This window comes from Rhinopithecus bieti, unplaced genomic scaffold (genome assembly GCF_001698545.2).
Source record: "Rhinopithecus bieti isolate Rb0 unplaced genomic scaffold, ASM169854v2 scaffold_7884, whole genome shotgun sequence".
NCBI classification, from domain to species: Eukaryota; Metazoa; Chordata; class Mammalia; order Primates; family Cercopithecidae; genus Rhinopithecus; species Rhinopithecus bieti.
Window position 1 is genome coordinate 3429843 of NW_016806331.1, and position 22656 is coordinate 3452498.

The 22656-nt window shown below is 34.5% G+C and overlaps 1 protein-coding gene across 1 annotated transcript in view; it reads left to right on the top strand.

Moving 5' to 3' along the window:
• The window catches only part of LOC108531979 (coiled-coil domain-containing protein 91-like), a 143203-nt gene extending 124986 nt beyond the window's left edge, over positions 1–18217 (top strand). Inside the window, exon 7 of the mRNA XM_017875661.1 lies at positions 18158–18217. The gene's annotated coding sequence lies outside the window, so the exon portion shown is untranslated. The remainder of the gene's footprint in view (positions 1–18157) is intronic.
• The last annotated feature ends 4439 nt before the right edge of the window (positions 18218–22656 follow it).

Genomic DNA, 22656 nt, shown 5'->3' on the forward strand with positions numbered 1-22656 from the left:
ATCCCACAAACTAATTGATGCCAGTGAGAATGTTTTTTTTCCTCCTTGCTACATTAGTCATCGTCCACAGTAGTAGACATTTAAGGTAGATACTAGTACTTCCTCAAGTCCAAGATGACATAGATGTTTAAGGAATGCCGTCAATTTACTGATAGGTTTTGAGGGGACAGAAAAGACTAAATTAGATTTTAAGACCACCTAATTCAGAAATCTTAAGGTGTGATGGAATATGCATCTTAGACTTGACTCGATAAGTAAAATGAATTTTTCTGTTCCAAATGTTTTTTAAGATATTTAGAATTTGTAAACAGTTTGGTAATTTAAAATGTTTTAGAAGAAAATCAAGTAAACTGTTTTGGTGAATTTAAGCAAATAAACTTCAAATATTTTAGCACATAGAAAATAAAAAAATTATGCTTATAAATGTAAAAATAGTTCCATGATTTAAGCAAATTAGCAAATCATTAAACAGATTTGCAGCAGAAAAAAAGTATTAATGCCAAAAAATGGATTAGAAGTTTCCACCTTAAATTTAGTTGCTTACATTCTCAAGATTCTGTATAAAGTCTCTTAAGCAAACATCTATTCTATCAGCAATAATTCCGCCTTGGATAAACCTCGTTGGCTATGGTACTGCTATTGTGCAAAGTTAAACATTTATTCTAAATACAGTTGTCCCTCGGTATCTGTGAAGGCTTGGCTCCAGGACCTCCCTTAGATACCAAAATCCATAAATGCTCGAGTCCATGATATAAAATGGCATAGTATTTGCATATAACCTGTGCACATCCTCCTGTACACTTTAAATAATCTCTAGGTTAGTTATAATACCTAATACAATGTGAATGCTGTGTAAATTGTATTATAATAATACAATATAATAATAAGAGAAGAAGTCTATATATGTTCAGCACAGTTGCAATTTATTTCTTCTGAATACTTTTTTCCCCCCAGTTGGTTAAATCCCTGGATTCTGTACCTATAGATGCAGAGGGCTGACTATCTTCACCTGGCCTTACAATTTTTACTCATTTATTATTGTGAGAGATTCAAGGCTGGATGCTGAATCTTCGTATTTTCTTGCAAAGTTAGACAGTATATGACCTCTTTTGATCTATGCTAATACCAAGGTTTATATGAATACATTTCAGAAATGCTATACTATTGTAATTATGATACTTTTTCTATGACATTATTTCATCTCTTATAAATTTAAGAACCCTTTAGCATGGTCTTTTCAGGAACATGTAATTTGTTAGAATATGGTTTTAACATTTATTTATGGTTACTCCATATACTATTAGGTTGTTTATAAGTACATTTATCACTTCAGAGGGATATATTTTCTCTTCTTTACTAGATAGTAAATCACCCAAGGAACATTCCCAGAGTGCACACAGACTTTGTTTTTGTACTCAGTAAATGTTTTTGAGAAGTGCTTAGTGAGTTTTTTTTTTGTTTGTTTTGTTTTTTTTTTTGTGCTTAATGGCAATGCCACAAAGTAGGAAAACATGGACTTACAATGTGGCTAAGCCTCATCCTCATGCAGTGGTGAAACAAACCCGTTATTTTTGAATATTCTAGTTTACAATCTCAAGGGATGTATTTACTGTATTTCCCTACTTATCTGAGGGCAGACTTTGACCTCAGCCATTCTAGAACAAAGCCACAGACCTCAGCAGTAAATGAAGACTGGTTTGAAGCAAATTCTTACAAAATCAATACACTTTATTTGGCAGGTAAGTAAGTCATAGAGTATCTCAACCAGACAGTTACATATAAAATAAAGGAGAAAAGATACATTTGATCACAGTGGTCAGAAAAGCATGTTGAGGAGAAGACATGTTCAGAGTTTGGAAATTTGAGAAAATTTTGGTAAGGGTTAGGTGGCTCCCAGGGCCTTTGTTTTCTTTATATTCATTTGCTGAATTTTGAACTTTGGACTTTTCTCAGGTATAAGTGATTTAAGCGATATTGCTCTATGTTGGTAAGAGTTGAAGAGCTGTACTCTCCTTTTCTCTTTGAATGTTTACTTTTGAGAAGGCCGTGTGTGTTTACATATTCTGTTTGAGGGAAGAAGGGCATTGTGGTTTTGAAAGGAATAGGTAAGAAATCTACCATGTAAAGCTGTTTAACAATGCAGAGAATGGTGTCCTGAATGGAAGAATGCTTACGTATAGTAAATGCTATTTGAGCATTTTTTTACTTGGTTTAGTTTGTTCATTGCTGCTTCATCTTTATTATTTAGCTTTCTATTTCAAAGCCACTTGCTGAGACAGGCTTTTTCTGACCCTTCTGGATAAAGTAGTTCTTCTTCCCCATATCCCATTCTTCTTTTATTTTCCTCAAAACTTACCTGAATCATACTTGTTTGTATAGTTGTTGTTTGGCTCTTTCTCTTTCCTCCCAGAATGTAAGTTCCTATGGGATGAATTGTCTTATTTAACCATGATATTATCAACTCCTAGAATAGTGCCTTGCACACAAAAAAAATGTTGATTGGTTGACTGAAATGTGTGGTTTGTAGACTGCCATAGATTGAGTGGTTTCCCCCTAAAATTCATACACTGATGCTCTCATCCCATTTTGATGGTATCTGGAGATGGGGCCTTTGGGAGTAAATTAGGTTTAGATGAAGTCGTTAGGATGGGGTCCTCATAATGGAATTAGTACACTTATAATAATAATAATAGACATCAGAAAACTTGTTCTCTATGTCTTTGCCATGTGGGGACACAGTGAGAAGGTAGCTGTTTTACAAGCCAGGAAAAAAGCCCTCACCAGAAAATGATCATGCTGGCACCTTGATCTTGGACTTCTAGCCTCCCAAATTGTGAAAAAATAATTTTTTGTCATTTAAGCTACCTAGTCTATGTTATTTTGTTATATTAACCTGAGCAGTCTAAGACATAGAGTATAGCTGTTTTATATTTAAAGGTATAGTGTATTATATCATTATGTATATCATATATTACATCACTATACATATATCACTATACATATAGTGATATATGTGTAGTGTATAGTGATATGTATATAACTATAGTGATATACATGTAGTGATGTAATACATTATAGTGATGTAATACACTATAGCTTTAATTTATAAATATATGGAGGAAGTTTTTGGGATACAAGCATTAGAAATGTTTATTTTCTTTAAAGCTAAGAAATGACTTCTCCCCTCTTAAATAATGTTTTCTAGGAAAATACTGAATTTACTTTTAGCTACAGATACAGTATAGAAAGCATTCTAATTATGAAAAATAGATGTAATTATGTTACCTACTCCATCTGCATCTAAAATTACAGGATAGTTGCTAGGGAGTCTCACAAGTTAAAGCAGCGTGTGAAATCACAGAGCAGCATGAAATTTGCAGAATCTGAAGAAAAGCACCCTTCATGGCAAACATTAACCTGCTCTTTACTGCATAGGAATTTGTGGATGTGGAAACAGCTCCAGTCCTTCTCTGCTTTGAGATGTTACCAATGACCTCACACTTGTAAAAAATCCTTGGCCTCTTCTTTTGCTTTTAATTCCCTGAAACTTTTCTTCTCTATCATTTTGGACTTTTCCCCACTTGGTTTTGAAGTTTCTCCCATTTTTTTGTAGTTTCTTATTCTCAAGTCATAAGTTTCCATTTCTTTTTGGTATGTATATATTTTCTGTGTGTCTATTATACCTTCTGTGCTTATTTTTTCTCTGTCATACAAATTTTTTGAGGTTTTCTTAAAACACATAATTTTCTGATAACATAGTCTAGTAAAAATTTCAAATATAGAAATCCATAACTTAGAAACTAAGATGCCTATAATTTTATACTTTATGGATAACTTTTAGACAGATACTATTAACTTGTCTTCCAGAATATTGTGCATATTATACTTTCACCAAGAAATACATGAGAATGCCTGTTTTACCATATCCTTGCCTACTGGGTATTGCCAGACTTTTAATATGCCAGTTAGAGAAGTAAAATATATGTTTTTATATTTTAATTTTATATCCTTATTAGTATGTTAGATTTTTTTCACATGGCTGTTGATCATTTTCTCCTACATTTCCTATATCTCTTTATTTTAATTTAAAAAAATTCTGTTTATCTTAAGTGATTTATAAGAAACTTTATGTATTAGGATTATTTACATTTTTGTCATATATTCTGGAATATATGATAATTTTTTTTGTTTTTTTATGTTGATAGCTTTTCTACAGTTAATTTAAAAAATCAACTCTAGTAAATTTTGTTTTTTTATGTTGATAGCTTTTTGATAGTAAATTTTTTAGTATATAATGGTATATACTATACTATATATTTTAGTATATAATAGTGTAAGGGTAGTCTCTTATATATGAGTTTTGGGTTAGAAAATATTTGTCTATGTTTAATTCCAGTCGTTTTGTAGTTTCATTTTACATTTAACTTTTGATCTATCTGGACTTTCTATTGATAGAGTGAAATAGAGTCTAATTACTCCTTTCCCCACACAGTTAGCTTGTTACCGTGACAATATTTGTAAAACAGTCTCTCTTGTCCCTTATTTGGAATGCACCTTTGCCATATACTAAATTTCTGTATGTACTTAGATATATTCTGGATTTGATTTCCATTTCTGTTGATACGTGTCTGTGTATTTCTGTGGTAGTACCACCTACATTACTGTTTTATTGTACATTTAGAGATTTGATAGGGCTATGCTTTCTTTTCTTAACTATTCTTGCCTGTTACTCTTAACAGTTGAATTTAATAATCATTTAATCAAGGCTTTAAACCCTGTTGCGATTTTTATAGAAATTTTGTTAAATTCTTAGATGTATAGATGCAAAATGGACACTAATCTCTATTTTTAATCCTTCTATTTAATTATAAGATATGTTTCTTGTGGCAGGGCATGGTGGCTTACACCCATAGTCACAACACTTTGGGAGGCTGAGGTGAGTAGATCGCTTGTGGTCAGAAGTTGGAGGTTGCTGTGATTTGACTGCACCACTGCACTACAGGCTGGGTGACAGAACGAGACCCCATCTCTTAAGAAAAAAAAATGTTTCTCCATTTGTTTCAGACCCTTTAAATATCTTTAAATTGAGTTTTATGACTTTATTCTTAGAGCTGTTGACATTTGTTAACTTGTTCCTAAAATTTTAAAGATTTTATTTGCTTTACATGTAATGATATACTCCTTATTTAGACATCAGATTTCTTGTAATCTTTTCAGTCTGGAGGGCTAAAAGTCTTTTGAGTGCCTAAAATTGCTCTCAGTTTTGTGCCTGAATTCACTGTAACAAACTAGGATATTTGTACTTTCCCAGAAACTATGTCAGGCAATGAAAACACAAACATGTACATTCATTGAGTTAATAATGAATGAGTGAATGAATGTAAGCAGTTACCATACAGTCTTATAAGGTTTCTAATGGAGATAGTTTCCAAATAAGGAAGATCACAAAGGAGGGGGAAGTCATTAGAGTTTAGACTCAGAATATAAGTAGGTCTTTGCCAAATTGTCAGGTGGGGAAGGTAGCTTCTTATAGAGGGAGTGGCATATGCAAAGCCCTGCACTTGTGAAATAACATGACCTGTGTGAAAACCTGCTAGTACTAGAGTTTCAGTAGTGAGGGATATTGGTATGTCAGCACAGGATGTGAGGGGAAGACATTTTTGTAGCTGAATCTGAAAAGGTTATTAGAAGCTGTCAAAATGTTTTTAGCAGTTGAGTAACACTAAACATACTTACATTTTGGCAAGATATTTCTTGCGGTTGATATGGATGAGTTGGAGGGAGATGAGATGGAGTTAGACCTTTTTAGAGTCAGCTGCATTAGTCCAAGAGAAATATGAAAGAGACCTTAATAAAGTGGAGAAATACAAATAAAGATGGAGAAGAGGGAGAGATGTTTGAAGGATATTTAGACAGAAAATTTAGAAAATGTTGTAACTTGGGGGTTAGAAAGAGGAAAGAATCTGTAATGGCTTGGCTTTGAGATTTGTGAAATTCTTCAGACCCTAATTTGTAAACTTTCCTTGTGAAACTTAAAAAAAAAAAAGTATGGTTCACAAAAATAGTGATTGTTTCTTGCACTCTATAGCAAATTAATAACAGCAAAGTGGGGTAGGGGACTGTCAAGAAGTGGACAAATAACCTTCACGTGCATTAAATCTTCTCTTCCTCAGTCTCTCTCAAATCGTTAACATTCTTTACCTCAGCAATGCCACTGCCCTATTCTAGGGAGCAATCACCTTTCACTCAGATTACTGTAATTTTACTTTTCTCGAATCCAGTATCCATGCTGAAGCCAGAATAGTTCTTCAAATCTGATCGTTTTATTCTCTAGCTTAAAACTCTTCAGTGGTTTTTCTCTTTTCCTTAGGATTAACGCCAACCTTTGAAAATACCTTACAAGGTTTCATTTTCCTTACTTGTAAAGTAGTAGTAATAATAATAATAATCATAATAATACTTCCTTTTTGAGTTATTATGAAGATTAAGTTAGTTCATGTTCTGAAGTGTTTAAGAACAATGCCTGGCACACAACACTGTTATAAATGTTTGCTCATGTTATTTTATTTTATTTTAGTATCTTACTTTCCATCCCATCTAGACTGTAAGAACCATAAAGTTTGAAATGATGTCTTTCTTTTGATATGATGTTCTCAGTATTTAGCACAGAAAATATTGAATATTAAATGTGTAACACATAGTTTTATGAATGAATGTCATTTGGAAGCATAATAAGGAAGTATTCAAAAGCCCTAAAGCAGAGGCAGAATGTACCATTTGTCATAATGTAATAGGAGAATGAATTTTTGTAGTGTTCTGTGTTGCTAAGAAAAACAATTGCATCCAGTTGCTTTCGTTATGAGACAGCAGCTCTGAAATGTTTTTATTGTTTGAAGAAAGATATTAGATAAATTGGGAGTAACAAAAGTAATTGAATATATACAAATAGAAAAGAAAAGCAATGACAGTGTTTGGTTATTAACTAAAATTAATAGATATCATAAGTGATTTTTTTTTATGTAAGAAAAGTTGCTCTACTTGGAGGTCTGAATGTACTTTTCTCCTGAAATGGTTAAGAAACAGGTTTATTCATATATTTGTTCATCCAACAAAAATTTAAAAGATGCCTTTTGTGTTCCAAGTTCTATTTTGGGTGATTGTGATACATTAGTGGAAAAACAACAAAAATCACTGTTTATGGAGTTTACATTTTAGTGGATAAGAAAGACAGTGTTTAATAAACATAAAAATAAATAAATTATAAAGTAGAAAGTGAGTAAGTGATGAAAACTATAACAAGGTAAAGGATACATTGTCAGTACTGGAGTAGAGGAGGGGTGGGTTATAATTTTTAATGAAGTGATCAGGATTTCATTTAAAACATGTCTTTAAAGCGAAGAGTTAAAGATGGCAAGGAGAGGAGATTTTAGGCATAAGAAACAGCCAATGAAAATGCACTGGATTAGTAATCTGTTAAACTAGTGTTGCGGAAGCAGAATAAATGAGGGGGAAGTATAATGGGAGGTGAAGTTACTTAATGATAGAGGTAGGGCAAGGGAGTGGGGAGGGCTTAATGATTTTGACTTCTATTTAGGAAATACTATTTTATTTCAGTTGTGTTTAAGTTTACATTTTAAAAAATGTATAGACCTAATCAAATTGTGTTTAAACAATATGCCACAGTAAGAGGAACTATAGGAAATAAAGCATTTTACATTCTGCAAGATATTTGATAGCAAGCATATTCTTTGCAAAAAAAAACCTGATCAGCAAAAGGAACACTCTTTATTCCTTTATAGTTGATGCATATATGCCTGGCCATATGCTTTGCTTCCAAAAAAATTTTTTTTGTCTAAGAGATGTTTGTGGCAATCTGTATTTTTCCCTCCAGTGAACCCCTCATTTGTTCTCTGTGCCATTATATACATGACGCTGAGATTCTGCTTAGAAGTAAGACACACGTCCACATTTGTTCCACTACAATTGTGAGACATTGCTGCGGCTCAAAGTAGGGTTAGTTTTTGAGCAAGACTACATTTTTTGGACCATTTGGGATATTTTTTATTATACATCTTTCGTGGACTTATAGCAGATTTAATGTTTGAGTGATTTTTAAAGCTATTTTCTGAGACAACTTTAAATCTCCATTCTATGTATAGAAAATTCCACAGCTAATTTTTAAAAAAGAAACAAGCAATGATAAATGAAACTGGCTTTATTATAAACAGAGTTCAAAGTGTTACTGACAAAGCAGGTTCCCCCAAAATGGGTTTCTCTTTTGGGTGCCATAAAGCCAGTACACAAAACTGAAGGTGAACAACAAGCGGTGAAGGTTTTATTTGATGGAGTAGAATTGAGAAGTAGGAGGTTGGCTCACAAATCAACTTCTCAGCTCATTAGAGCCAGAAAGTCACAGGTATAGGACATCTTTAATGAAGAGGTTGGGCCTTAAAAGTAAGGAGAAGAATATTCATGTCTGTTCTGCGAATGGGCAGAGAATTTCTTGAAACCAGAGCGCTACCTTTTTGTCCTTTTAGGTTTCTTCCAGTACTTGTCATAGTGATAAAGGAGTTAAAAAGAAATTATTTAGGCAGATAGGGAGGGTATGGAAGTCCTCAGTAAGTTTTCCTTTTAATGAAAAGCAGCCCCAAATCATTTTCTTTTCTAACAAAGAGCAGCCTGTAAAATTGAGCTGCAGACACAGACAAGCAAGCTGGAAGCTTGCACAGGTGAATGCCGGCAGCTGTGCCAATAGGAGAAGGCTGCCTCGAGACTATGCATGTTCAACGTGGTGGCTTCATCTTCCCTTTCCCTTCCCAACCATGTGTGTGTACAGTAAGGAGCAGACAACATGGTGCTGGCCAAGTAGAAAATCCATTTGTATAATAAAAAGATTAGGGTGGGGTAGCCATCTTCCTTGTGCTATGTAAATGTCACACCTGGTCCAAAAAATCTTTGGGTCCTATGTAAATCAGACCCTGCCTCCTCCAGCTAGTCTATAAAAGCCCATGTACTTCAGCATGGGCCAGAAATCTCACAGGAGAGAGAGAGCTATTCTCCTTTCTCTTTCTTTTGCCTGTTAAATCTCTGCTTCTAAACCCACTTGTTGTTTAAACCCACATGCTTGATTCCCTTGGCGTGAAACAACAAACCTTCGGTATTTACTCCAGACAACGACGCCACTTCAATAGTGATTGTCAACTCTCCTGGCACTGGTTGGAGTGTCATTTAGCATGGAAATTAGATTATAATGAAGTCTGAAGTTCTTCAGAGGTCAAGTGAGCTGCCATGTTGAATCTCGTCGGTCTTAGCAGGTTTGGTCACAATAGAGAACTTTTGACCTCAAGCATCCTGTTACCTAAAGATAAGCAGAGTTAAGGTAAGATAGGAATTCACCTAGGTAGATCCTGTAGGCGTTATGCTGGGTAACAAAAATATCCCCCTGTATCATATATCCTTGGTAATATAGGGGCACTCTGTTAATTTAATACTGAAATTTAACTTTTAAATTTCTTTGCCTTTCAGGGCATCACAATTTATTTGATATTTGTATACTGTCAACCTCTCTGAGAATACAGGAAGAATGAGTCTTAGACATATTGCCATTTAGCCTTAAATTATTATCTAGAGGAATGTATTTGAACAACATTTCAACTTTGATGTCCACATCAGCTGTTTGTAGCTTTGGTTGTTGTTTTCTGTGTGCGAAACGTGGTGTTTTTTTCCATTTACTTATTTGCAGCTCATTTTTCTGTACAAAAGTTTTGGATGTCTTTTGTAATTTTCAACATCGAACTAGAAAACTATAAATTAAAAAAAAATCAGAATTAGTGATCATACACATAGAATGGAATATTGAGGCCAAGAGAAAAATAAGTGTATTTAGTTATTTTCAAAACATTTGTTGAAACTGAATGGCAGATTTTATTTTCAGATTGCCAATTTAGAAAGAGCATCATAATAATTTGTAAGGAAAAGCTGAGTCTTTGCATAGTGAAAGTTGTATAGACATTTCATAGGATTTGCAGTAATGATCCCTTAAAATTTGGGTGAAGTGCTTGTGGTTAAAAGCAGGTTAAGATGTAGTGGGAGAATATAAAACTTTCCTCTGTCCGTAATGATGTTCTGTTGTTCGTTTTATGAGAGAGGCATCACATTTTCCAAATGGCAGTGACTAAAAAATTATTTTTTGTAAACGTGTTAGATGTGATATAAACAGATGCGATTTTTTTTTTCTTTTTAACTCCTTTTTTATTTATAAACTGAACATATTCTTAATCTTTCTTTTTAGGACACTCAGCTATAGGATAGTTTATTGAATATAGATGCTTAAAATAAGATAAAACAGTTTGAGTCAGTAGCTTGAAGGTAGGAGGCAAATGATAAACTTCAGACAATGGAAAAGAAATGAGAACCAGTGGTGTTTGGAAAAGGATTGTAAACCATTTACTTTCCACTAACCTCATAAAATTTGTCTTTCAAAAAATAAAAATGCATTTTTCATACCTGGACTCTACATATGGTTTTCAATGGAAAATAAAGAAGTCTTCCTGAAATAATACTGAAGAAAGCAAGTTAAAATGTGAATCAGTTGCCTGTTATGCAAATAATGATTCAGTTCAATGTTGGATTTCAAGGGCCAATAATTTTTATGAAAGTATTACTAAAGAAAGGTGTTTGGGTTGGATTTTAAAGTCTATGTCCTTTGGTTGACTTTCCATTGTTTTATTCATTTTACAGAGCTTGTTTATAATATTGTGGCATGTATTTTATTCCCAGCAAATTCTTCCTTTTGCATCCTGGCACAAATGTGGACATACAGGATCTAAAACCTAAAGATGTATTTCATAGGTGAAACTTTTTCCATATGTCATAAACCCTCTTGTGCATATACCAAATATATTTAATTTTATATGATAAGGTCTACATATACTTGAGACACCTTTTTATTTAAATAGGAACTTGAATCAGTAATTACTGACCAAATGACAGAAATAGTGTATATAGATGGTATAAATTGTCAGATATTATTGAGGACATTATTAAGGATTTTTTTTTTTTTTTATTATACTTTAAGTTCTAGGGTACATGTGCACAACGTGCAGGTTTGTTACGTAGGTATACATGTGCCATGTTGGTTTACTGCACCCAGTAACTCGTCATTTACATTAGATATTTCTCCTAATGCTGTCCATCTCCCAGTCCTCCACCCTATGACAGGCTCTGGTATGTGATGTTCCCCTTCCTGTGTCCAAGTGTTCTCATTGTTCAGTTCCCACCTATGAGTGAGAACATGTGGTGTTTGATTTTCTGTCCCTGTGATAGTTTGCAGAGAATGATGGTTTCCAACTTCATCCATGTCCTTGCAAAGGACATGGACTCATCCTTTTTTGTGGCTGCATAGTATTCCATGGTGTATATGTGCCACATTTTCTTCATCTAGTTTATCTTTGATGGACATTTGGGTTGGTTCCTAGTCTTTGCTATTGTGGATAGTGCCACAGTAAACATACATGTGCATGTGTCTTTATAGTAGCATGATTTATAATCCTTTGGGTATATGCCCAATAATGGGATGGCTGGATCAAATGCTATTTCTAGTTCTAGATCCTTGAGGAATTGCCACGCTGTCTTCCACAATGGTTGAATTAGTTTACACTCCCACCAGCAGTGTAAAAGCATTCCTGTTTCTCCACATCCTCTCTAGCATCTGTTGTTTCCTGACTTTTTAATGATTGCCATTCTAACTGGAGTGAGATGGTATCTCATTGTGATTTTGATTTGCATTTCTCTGATGACGAGTAATGAGCATTTTTTCATGTGTCTGTTGGCTGCATAAGTGTCTTTTTTTGAGAAGTGTCTGTTCATATCCTTTGCTCACTTTTTGATGGGGTTGTTTTTTTTCTTGTAAATTTAAGTTCTTTGTGGATTCTGGATATTAGCCCTTCGTCAGATGGGTAGATTGCAAACATTTTCTCCCATTCTGTATGTTGCCTGTTCACTCTGATGGTAGTTTCTTTTGCTGTGCAGAAGCTCTTTAGTTTAATGAGATCCTGTTTGTCAATTTTGGCTTTTGTTGACATTGCTTTTGGTGTTTTAGTCATGAAGTCCAATTAAGGACATTATTAAGGATTATTAAGCAACATTGAGGTGGCTGCTACAATATTTTCATAGAGTGCGTTGATGGGCACACTTATAGGGGTTGCAGCTAGACTGATAAATCTGACACTTGAGATTATTGCTTTTGTAGAACTTATTACAATCCAGTGGGTTATAGGTATTTAACTGTGATTACTTCTCCTACTTCAAAGTTTTACCCTTTAAAAACCAAAACAAAAACCCGTCAGATATTGGAGAAAGCCTATTGAGAAGAGATTGTCATCACAAGTGAAGATAATGAAATTGATTTTTGCCTGCTCTTTTGGATTTGTTTTATTTCAGCAAAGAAAGGTTATGCTTCCAGATTAGAATTTATTTTTTGTGTTTTCAATAAGATATCTAAGACAAAGGCATCTGTTAAAACTGTGATCTAGTGGCTTCTAAATGTATCAAAAAGATTAGGAAATATTCTGAGGCAAAGAGTTATTGATTAATTTCCTTTTATATTTATTTCACCTTGGTCATATAAAAACTGGTGGAACTACAGGCTAAATACTACTTTCTAGCCCCAAGGTATGTTTAAATAGAATCTTAACGCCATGCTTGTGGTTTTTGAGTTGCCAGTAATCTCCTGGATGAATATTGTAGACTGGGTATTTGCAGCCAGCGCAGCTGTCCTCCTGACAGAGGTTCATGTGAGGGAAAACGTCAGCCTGGGCAAAATTACAGGACAAAACAGAATCAAAAGGATTGTATCCTATGAAAATGGTGATGGTGGTGTAGTTTTGCCATAAGTCCTTTTGAAAAATCATTTTTAAAACATTGTGGAAATAGTTTAATAGCCTATTTAATAGCCACAGTTCTTGAAATATTTTTTCCCCTTGTTTTGAAGCCTAAGATATTATGGGGACAATAGACATAACAAATTAGAATGTGTTTGGAAAGATTACTTTTTATGTCACAGTTCTTTACCCAGAGCTAGGAGATAGTTCACTGTTTTTGTGCAGTTATATTAGCCCTAATATGCCTATTTAGTAAGCATATAGTAAGCATGCTTTAGTAAGCATGCCTTTAAAATCATTGTTAGAAACTCTGGTCTTTGACGTGTGCCTCTTTGGCAACACATTTCTTAGGACTTGGAAAACAAACAGATTCTTACCAGCCGAGCTCCTAGTTTTTTCTAGGAATAGATTATGAAGGATATAAAAATATATGAGAAATGGTTCCTACTCTTAAGAATCAAACACTGGAGATATGATCATATGTATAAGACAGTGTGGTATGTGATACATTTTATAAGGGTGGAGTTTAGTAATTTTGTCGATGGGGGCTACAGTCTTCAATCCTTCTTTAAAAGAGTTATTTATTTCCTTCATAGTCAGAAAATACTTAATGTGATTAAATGTTTCATTAAGGTTTTTACAAATTAATATGTAAATTTATTTTTATCCTTCAGAAAGGATTGTGTCTATACTTACTAGGAAATTACAATTACATGTTTTGTAATTAAACAGTATGCATACTGTTCATAACATACTGACATAGGAATAGGTAAACCAGATCTAGGACTTGTTGCTTCAGTAAGGACAAAAAATATCAGTAAATAAAAGGTCCAGATAGTAACAGGATGATATATTAGCTTGAGTTAAGGTGTGTTTAACATCTCTTAAGTGATTTAAGAGTGGCTTTCATGCCTAGTTTTTACAGGTTCATTTTAAGGAAGATACTGAAAATCCTGGAGGAGATTCAGAATAGAGCGTCCTAAGTAACTAAAGGGGAAGCATGACCTAAAAATATGGTGACTTTTAAAGATTATTTTTAAAAAGATGATTAAAAAACACTACTTTTGTATACCTGTATATTACCTTTCATAGGAATAATTTAACAAATGATAAAAAAAATTTGATCCAACTACTTGTCTTGACTTCTGATTCAGAAAATGTGCTCTGTATTTTGTGGAAGTTAATAAAGATTTGGGAGTATTAATGGTCTTAAAATGGACCAAACTAGTTTAATGCCCTACTCGTCGTCCCCTCTCACTTTTCTAGGACATCGCTCCTCAGTTATTTTCCTCACTCATCAGTATATAACTTTGCTTTATGTGTGTTTCTGTGGAAATCCCCTTAATAGATATTCCTGATTTATTAACGTTGACCTCATGGCCAACGGCGCTGTAACTCATGCCTGAAGGAAACTTATCTAACACAAGTGTTTTTTTTGTAAGGCATGTCATAGCCTTTGCACTTATAAATATTAGGCAGCACCTTAATACTATGCTTGGGGACCATTTTAAACAGTGATATAACCAACAGTAAGCAAAATTGTGAAAACATGGTGTTAAAAAGACCATGAAAATGATACTTGTTTATAGTATGACAGTTGAAACAGGAATCGTACAATGCTGTAACTGGTATGACTGTAGCTGAGAATGTGTATGTTGGGCAACTGGAATTTTTTTCCACTTTGGGGTCGGGTGTGGTGGCTCAGGCTTGTAATCCCAGCACTTCGGGAGGCCGAGGCGGGTGGGTCACGAGGTCAGGAGATTGAGACCATCCTGGCTAATACGGTGAAACCGCATCTCTACTAAAACTACAAAAAATTAGCTGGGCGTGGGGGCGGGCGCCTGTGGTCCCAGCTACTCAGGAGGCTGAAGCAGGAGAATGGCATGAACTGGGAGGTGGAGCTTGCAGTGAACCGAGATTGTACCGCTGCACTGTAGCCTAGGCGACAGAGCAAGACTCCATCTCAAATAAATAAATAAATAAAGAATAAATTTTTTTTTCCCACTCTGTGCATGTCCTCAAATGACCACAAAAGCACCTAGGGTATTTATTTTTGGGTTACAAATAAGTTTAGCCAGTAGACAAACTCTCACATATGGAATCTTTGAATAATGTAGATTGACTCCGTTTGGGAACAGATGACTCTATTCATATCTCATCTTTTGCTTTTCACTTTTATCTCTGTCTTGGTATCTTTCTAGAGATATTCTTCAGGGAATCTCATCTTTCATTATTTTATTTCCTGTACTTGAAAATCTATTCATGATTACCTTAATTGCAGCTTTAAATTTAGAAATCATTAGGATTATTTTTCAGTGGCCTTTCCTTACCTCAGATTATATGGACTTTATGACAGTCTAGTTTCTCACAAGTGTAATTTGTTCTTTTAAGTTCTAATGCAAATGTGAGTTACAAGTTTTCCAGAATGTTTTTTCTGTGGTTTTGGAGGTACATCTCTGTTGAAGATCTTTTTGCTAATCACTGAGTTATTACCGTTTAAACAATATTGATGATCATTTATTTTGGTTTGTTTTTGTACTTATATGAAAGACTTCTGTGCTTATCTTTTATTTGCAATTGAAATGACTTCTGACAGAATTTGTGTGTGTGTGTGTGTGTGTGTGTGTGTGTGCGCGCGCGCGCGCGCGCCCATCTCTTATCCTTAAAGTATCGAGTGCAGCGAGGGGTTTATGACTTTTGTTAGAAGTCTTAACAGCTTGAGGAATGTGAGGTGCTATAGGTGGCAGGGATGTTTTCTTCTGTTTGGAAGACCTGCTCTTCTGTATTTGGTGTGGGAGTTAGGATTTTGTTTGTATAGTTCTATTCTTTATCTAGCTTGTGGCCTCGGGCAATTTGAAGGAATGGTTTTTGAAGAGGAAAACGGGTTTTATTTAAAACTAAAATATTGAAGCACCTAATACGAGCTCATCGTTTTCTTGGCATTATATTAATAGGTAAAAAAAAAACTCTTTAAAGAGTTCAGGTGGCGTGAAATCATCTATTTTTATTTATTCTCTATCCTTGCCTATAGCATCCTTTGTCTTTGATTGGTCTAGTCTTTGGAAGGGTTAGAAACCACATAACTAGCCTTGTTCGAAGTGCTCAAAGAAGGCTGCAGATGGCTTCTGTATTAGGGTTTGGGAATGTTCTCCTTGCACATAAATTCTGGAGTACAAATTTTGGATACTTTTATTTACTCCTTAGGATACATTTTTTTTTTTTTTGTGCTTTGGAAAATGGTTTTCTGGATTTCTGGTTTGCCTAATAAAGTAAGGAAATCCAGTGGGGTGGTATCTTATACATTTACCTTACAGGAAGTGTAACTCAATGTAATGGCAAAAGCTGAAAACACTTTTGCGCCAAACCAAGCAAACATAACAGTAACAACCCTCATTTCCAAATAGACAAAATTAACATATGCCCTAGAGTCTGAAATGATAGGTATAGCCTGGTCATTTCATCAGTCAGTCTTCTAAAATGTCTCCTTAATAGTGTTTAGAGAAGATACAAAATGCTAGTTACTGTTTAGTTCAATGTTTAATTTATGTGTGTATGTGTATATATATAAAGTATATACAAATATAGCTAGAAAATATAAAATATCAATATAGAAATAGTCTAATAATATTGATAAAATGTATAAATTTAGTAGGTATATATACGCCAATATATATAAATATAGGTAATATAAACTATAGGTAATGCGGTACAATTTATATATTTGTTATGATATTGCTATATAAAGAAAATATATAATATATAAATAGTATAAATAGCCCTACAAATTCTATATAGGTAGCAATCACGTACTTTTTATAATTAGCTATAGCTTTAAGCTTAGTTTCTATATTGTCATAGTAGTTTATATATGCAACATAAATGTAATATAATAAGTAAATAAAAATTATATAAATGTATAAAATTCAAACAATAATATATGTTTATATATACGGATTATTATATAAATTTAATTTATATATAAGAATATATTATAAGTATTAGAGAGCAAGGTCTCGCTCGCTAGCCCCAAAGATGTGAGATCATGACGGCTCACTGCAGCCTCCCTACTTTCGGGCCAAGCCCATCCTCCTACCTCAGTCTCCTGAGTGGATGGGACCTACAGCCCCGCAGCCTCAACATGTGCCTGGCTGTTTATTTTGTAGAGACTGAGCTTTCCTATGTAGCGCCGAACTTATCGTCGGAACTCTTGCCTCAAAGCACTCTGTCTTTGGCCTCTCAAATTAGTGAATTGCAGGCATGGGGCCGCACCACACTGTCCTCAGGGATTTTAATTTTAAAATATTTCATTTTAAATACTGTCAAACCATTTTAGCGTAACCATTCTACCATAAGGCAAACAATGCGCTTAAACGCCCCCCCCTCCTCCCTTTTTTTCGTATTATTTTGTTTTTAGAGGATTATATTAATCTCGTACCATAATTTGTGGAAGGACAGCTTTGTGACGCCATGTCTTAAACTAGACATGTAAACATGTTGCTTCAAGGCCTGGGGTAAAAATTTTGGACTGGTTTTTTTTTTTTTTTTTTTTTAAAGGAAGAAAAAAACACCAACAATTCACTCTATAAGTACTAGAGATTATTTGCCATAATTTTATTCCTGAGAAACTGATTATGTTGATTATACAGAGAGTAAATTGAACTAGTGAACTACTTTTCTTTTTTTTTTTTTTTACCCCCATAATCCCCTTCTGAAAGAAACACAAATGGATCATTTAATTTCTTAGTAATAAATGAGAAAAGTAAACAGGCAACTCCTAGTCACCAGGGCCCTTATTCAGAAGAACAGGATACTCCCAGAGTAGAATTGGTTGGAATATTTTATGCTTGTCTAGCCTGGTTAGTTGTGAGCAGAAAGTAATTACTAATTGATGGCAAGGAAGGAAGAGAATCTGATTCATAGGTACTCTAATCAGAAAAATAATTATTGGAAAATTGGGACATATCGTATTATTTTAAGTGTGATTTTTAAAGTGTTCCTTAAGTCCTACTAGAACAAAAAAGATTTATACTGTATATTATACGTATTAGAAATTTTAGCAGTGGTTCCAGTGTTGTGATTTTTGTAGTTATAGTTACATTATCTCTTAAAGAAAACTTGCATAGGCTTAATCATTCAACTTCTAAATTTTATTTTAGGCTAACATTTTGGCAGGGGTAGGCTTAGTCTATTGGTGACTACTTTCTGAAGCTTGAAAAGTTTTGCTTAAATCATAGTAAATTATTATTTCCAGTATGCATGGCATTTTTTATTCCTAGAAATGAAGAAGCAGTTTTGGAGATGATTATGAAACACGAAAGTAGACAGGAGAATAGGAAGGTCTATCGTTGTTCATGCTTTTACAGCTACAGGTAATTCATTTTCAGATCACTTATTTGCCCTTAATGTAATATTCCCATTCCTGAAAGCAGACAGGAAAAAAAGTAGTCCTTGCTAGAATGCCCTGTGAAAAAAAATTTTTTAAACTAAAATTTGATAACTATTCAAACTTTATATATTTATATGGATTATTACATGTAATATTCACTTTTAAAAAGAATTAACTGAAGACAGTGTTTTTCATCTTTCAGTATATTCAAATTCCTTCTATAATAAAATCGTCAATAGCTCTGTGTTTCATCCTGATGATGTGCAAAATGCTTTTCTTGCATCATTGTTGGTTCAAGTTACTGGGCGTCAGTAAAGCCTCAGTATCAAGTAGCTTTTCCATCCAGGTCAATTGCCCCAGTTAGAAATAATTAGTTTCATTATATTTATCTCAATTTATTGCATAGTTTTGAAGGTAATCACTGTTTCTTGGAGATAAGTTATCTTTCATGCCAAGAATCAGTCATAATATTTCCCGTAATACTTCCACCAAATAACGTGTATTTGATGTTTTTTCGTTAATTAATAATTTGAATGTGATTGAATTCATACTGCTCTTATAGCATTATCTATGTAACATAACAAACCTGCCCCATTTTAAAAATAAATTCTTTATTAACATAACTTTATAATATCTCGTCTTAGGAATGAAACATGCTTTTCAAAATTATCTTGTTGTTTTATATCTGGATTATTATTATTTTCTTTATTATTTAAAAATCATGTTACTTCTGAATATCTTTATGCAGTAAAGCCTGTCTTGATTCATGACCTTGTTTTTTTTTTTCTTTAAAGTTACAGTTATTCGAAGAGGAATTATCAGATCATAGGATGGAAACATATCCTTAAAATTAATTTTTTTTTTTTTTTTTTTTTGAGATGTTGTTTTGCTCTTTTGCCCCGGCGGGGGTGCAGTGGTGCAATCTAAATTAAATTGGTTTTATGAAAATTTGAACCAAGTTACACTGTCAGTGCTTATTTCATACTCATCTGTTGATCTACTTAATACATGTAAAAGAGTTTTAGTACTTGAAAGTTAGAAAAAAAATTACCTTTGAATTTGAATTTTGAAAATTACACATTGCCTTCGACTAAAATATTTTATCAGGTAGTTTTGTTTTGTTTTCTTAACTCTCTATTCCTATTTTTTGAACATTTTCCTTTTGGGATTGCAATATTTCTTTTAAATTTCTATAGATGTTTTTTATGCTATGAGTATTGATTTAAACTCCATTATCTAAGTTCTGTTTTTTGGTGAATATTTTTCCTAATAGTTTAATGCATGATTAATAAATAATGAGCACCAGCTAACCAGGTATTGTCAGGGGAGAAAATTCTGAACCCAAGAGACAAAAAAAGTCCTGAATTTATAGTCTATATTTTAGTGGGGTATAGACATAGAGCAAATAGATGAATTTGTAGTTCGTCAGGTGATGATGGTGCTTTGAAGAAAAATGAGGAATAATAAGCAAGCTGGAAAATGGTAGGATATGGTCTTTTACATAGGTTGATAATGGAAGGCCCCTCTGGCAAGATTATATTTGAGTAGAGACGATTAGGAACTACAGGTATTGGCCTTATGGATCTTTTTTACTTTTTCTTATGTGCTTATCACAGACTTTCCCCTAAACTCACCCCCGTAGTGGTTGTTTTTTTTTTTAATGCTTTAAGTTCTAGGGTACATGTGCACAATGTGCAGATTTGTTACATATGTATACATGTGCCATGTTGGTGTGCTGCACCCATGGATCTTGATTGTGTATGTGGGTAGAGAAAACAGTGTGAATGCCCTGAGAGAAATTGTGCTTGATGTGCTTTCAGAAAGTACAAGAATGTTTGGGTGCTGGAAGGGGTAATCATGCAAATAATAGAGAGATACCAGGGGGCCAGCCTATATAAGGCCTTGTAGGCCAAGGTAAGGATTTTGCATTTTACTCTTATTGACATAGAAAGCTATTTTAAGCAAGAGTGCTATGATTGTTGCGGGTTAAAAAAGAAAATCACTCTGACCTCTGTGGGGAAAATATACTGCATAAGGTGGGGAGAGACCAGTAGGATGCCATTGCCATGTTCTAGGGAAGAGAAGATGGATGGATGGAGGTGGTAAAAAGTGGTTGTATTCTGGCATATTTCTTTTTTTCTTTTTCTTTTTTTTTTTGAGACAGACTCACACTCTGTCACCCAAGCTGGAGTGCAATGGCACAATCTTGGCTCACTGCAACCTCCGTCTCCTGGCTTCAAGCGATTCTCCTGCCTCAGCCTCCTGAGTAGCTGGGATTACAGGCATGCACCACCAGGCCTAGCTAATTTTTATCTTTTTAGTAGAGACGGGGTTTCACCATGTTGGCCAGGCTGGTCTGGAACCCCTGACCTCAGGTGATCCACCTGCCTTGGCTTCCCAAAGTTCTGGGATTACAGGCGTGAGCCACTGCGCCCAGCTGGATTCTGGTATATATTTCAAAGGCGGAGCTGACAGGGATTTCTGTCAGACTAACATGAAGCATGAAGGAAAGAGAGTAGTTTAGGTCTTTGGTCTGAAGAGCCTGAAAAATTTTCCATTTACTGACATAGGAAATCTGAGGGAAGAAAATGTTTGGGGAAGTGAGGGAATCAGTTCAGTTTGGGGAAGGTTAAATTTAAGAAGACTTTTAGTCATCCAGTTAGATAGTTGAATAGGCAGCTGGTACATGAACCTGGCGTTAGGGGTTTGGGGCTGGCGTATTTAAACATTTGGCTAAATGTGATCACCTTCAGAGTAAATGTAAATACTATCATCCCTCCTTATCTGTATCTGCAGATTTGATCAATTGTGGATCAAAAACATTTGGGAAAAAAATAAAACAATAAAAATAATATAGATAAATATAATATAACAAGTATTTACATTTTGTTAGTATAATAAATAATCTAGAGATGAGATGATATAAAGTATGCAGAAGGATATGAATAGATTATATGTAAATACTATGCCATTTTATGTAAGAGACTTGAACATCTACAGGTTTTGGTATTTGCCTGCGATCTGGAACCAATCCTGCATGGATACTAAGAGACAACTGTGGAGAAGTTTGAGCCCTGAGAGGCAGTGCCCAGCCACAGACTTGAGCCAGAATGCCCAGGTTTGAATCTCACCTCAACCAGCACCTGGGGCATGTTGTTTACTCTTAATGAACCTCAGTGTCCTTGTCTGTAAAACAAGGATAAACACAATACTTACCTGTTAGAGTTATTGTGAGGATCAAATCATTGTATTAATATAGATATACACACATCTATATGTATATATACACATATTACTTATAACTAATAAGCTCTGTACCACTGGTTGCTAAATATTTTGACATTAAGACCCCTTTACACTCTCAATCATTATTGTGGATCACAAAGAGCTTATGTTTATTGTTATTTACCATATTAGCATATAAAGCTGAGAAATTTTAAAAAAGTTTAACTCATTTAAGAAACTATTGTAAACCTTTACATATTGGATAATATTTTGGGAAACACAGCTATATTTTCCAAAATAAAAATAAATTTAGTGAGAAGAAATGCATTGTTTTATCATTTTGCAAATCTTTTTACTGTCTTCATGGAAGACAGCTGTATTCTCTTATTTCCTTGTTTATTCAGTCTTTGGTGATATCATAGGTCATGCCACCTCTGGAAAACCCCAGTGTATATTCATGAGAGAATGAGAGTGAAAAAGATAGTATCTCAGTAGTTTTATGAAAATAGCTTATGAACTCTCTAAAAGGGTTGCAGGAATACTCAGTTAATTACATTTCTTTTGCTGTTGTAACAGCCTTCGTTCCTTGGCTCATGGTCCTCTTCCATCTTCAAAGCCAGAAATGGCTGGCTGAGTCTTTCTCATACTGCATCACTGAAAAGGGAAAGGTTCCCCTATCTCCCTTGCAGAGTGTGCGATGGGGGTGTGGCTCGCTTCTTTGGTGGCCCGCTACTCAAACCTCTAAGGGAGCATACAGTTGGGCAGGTTGTGGGGCTCCAACCCCACAGCAGTGTCGAGGGGTGAATGTTTACAGCTCCTGAGGCCCCAGTGGGTGTGTGTTATCATGTGCTCTTTTAGTTTAGCCATCCGTGGGCTACTTGTGTTAGTCAGCTTTAATTAGACCCCTTGCCTTATAGCAAGGACAGAGGGCTTTTTGTATCCTGAGGTTCTTGCCTTTGTGTACTGGAAGAATTGGATCACATGTGGGCTTGGAGAATGAATGCAAGGTTTTATTGAGTGAAGGTAGTTTTCAGCAGATGGGGTAGCCAGAAGGGAGACAGAGTGGGAAGGTGGTTTTTCCCTGGAGTCAGGTTGCTCAGTGGTGCAGGCTTTCTTCTGTCCACCCCAATCAAACCCCATGTCATTCTGCCAGTCGATGGTCTG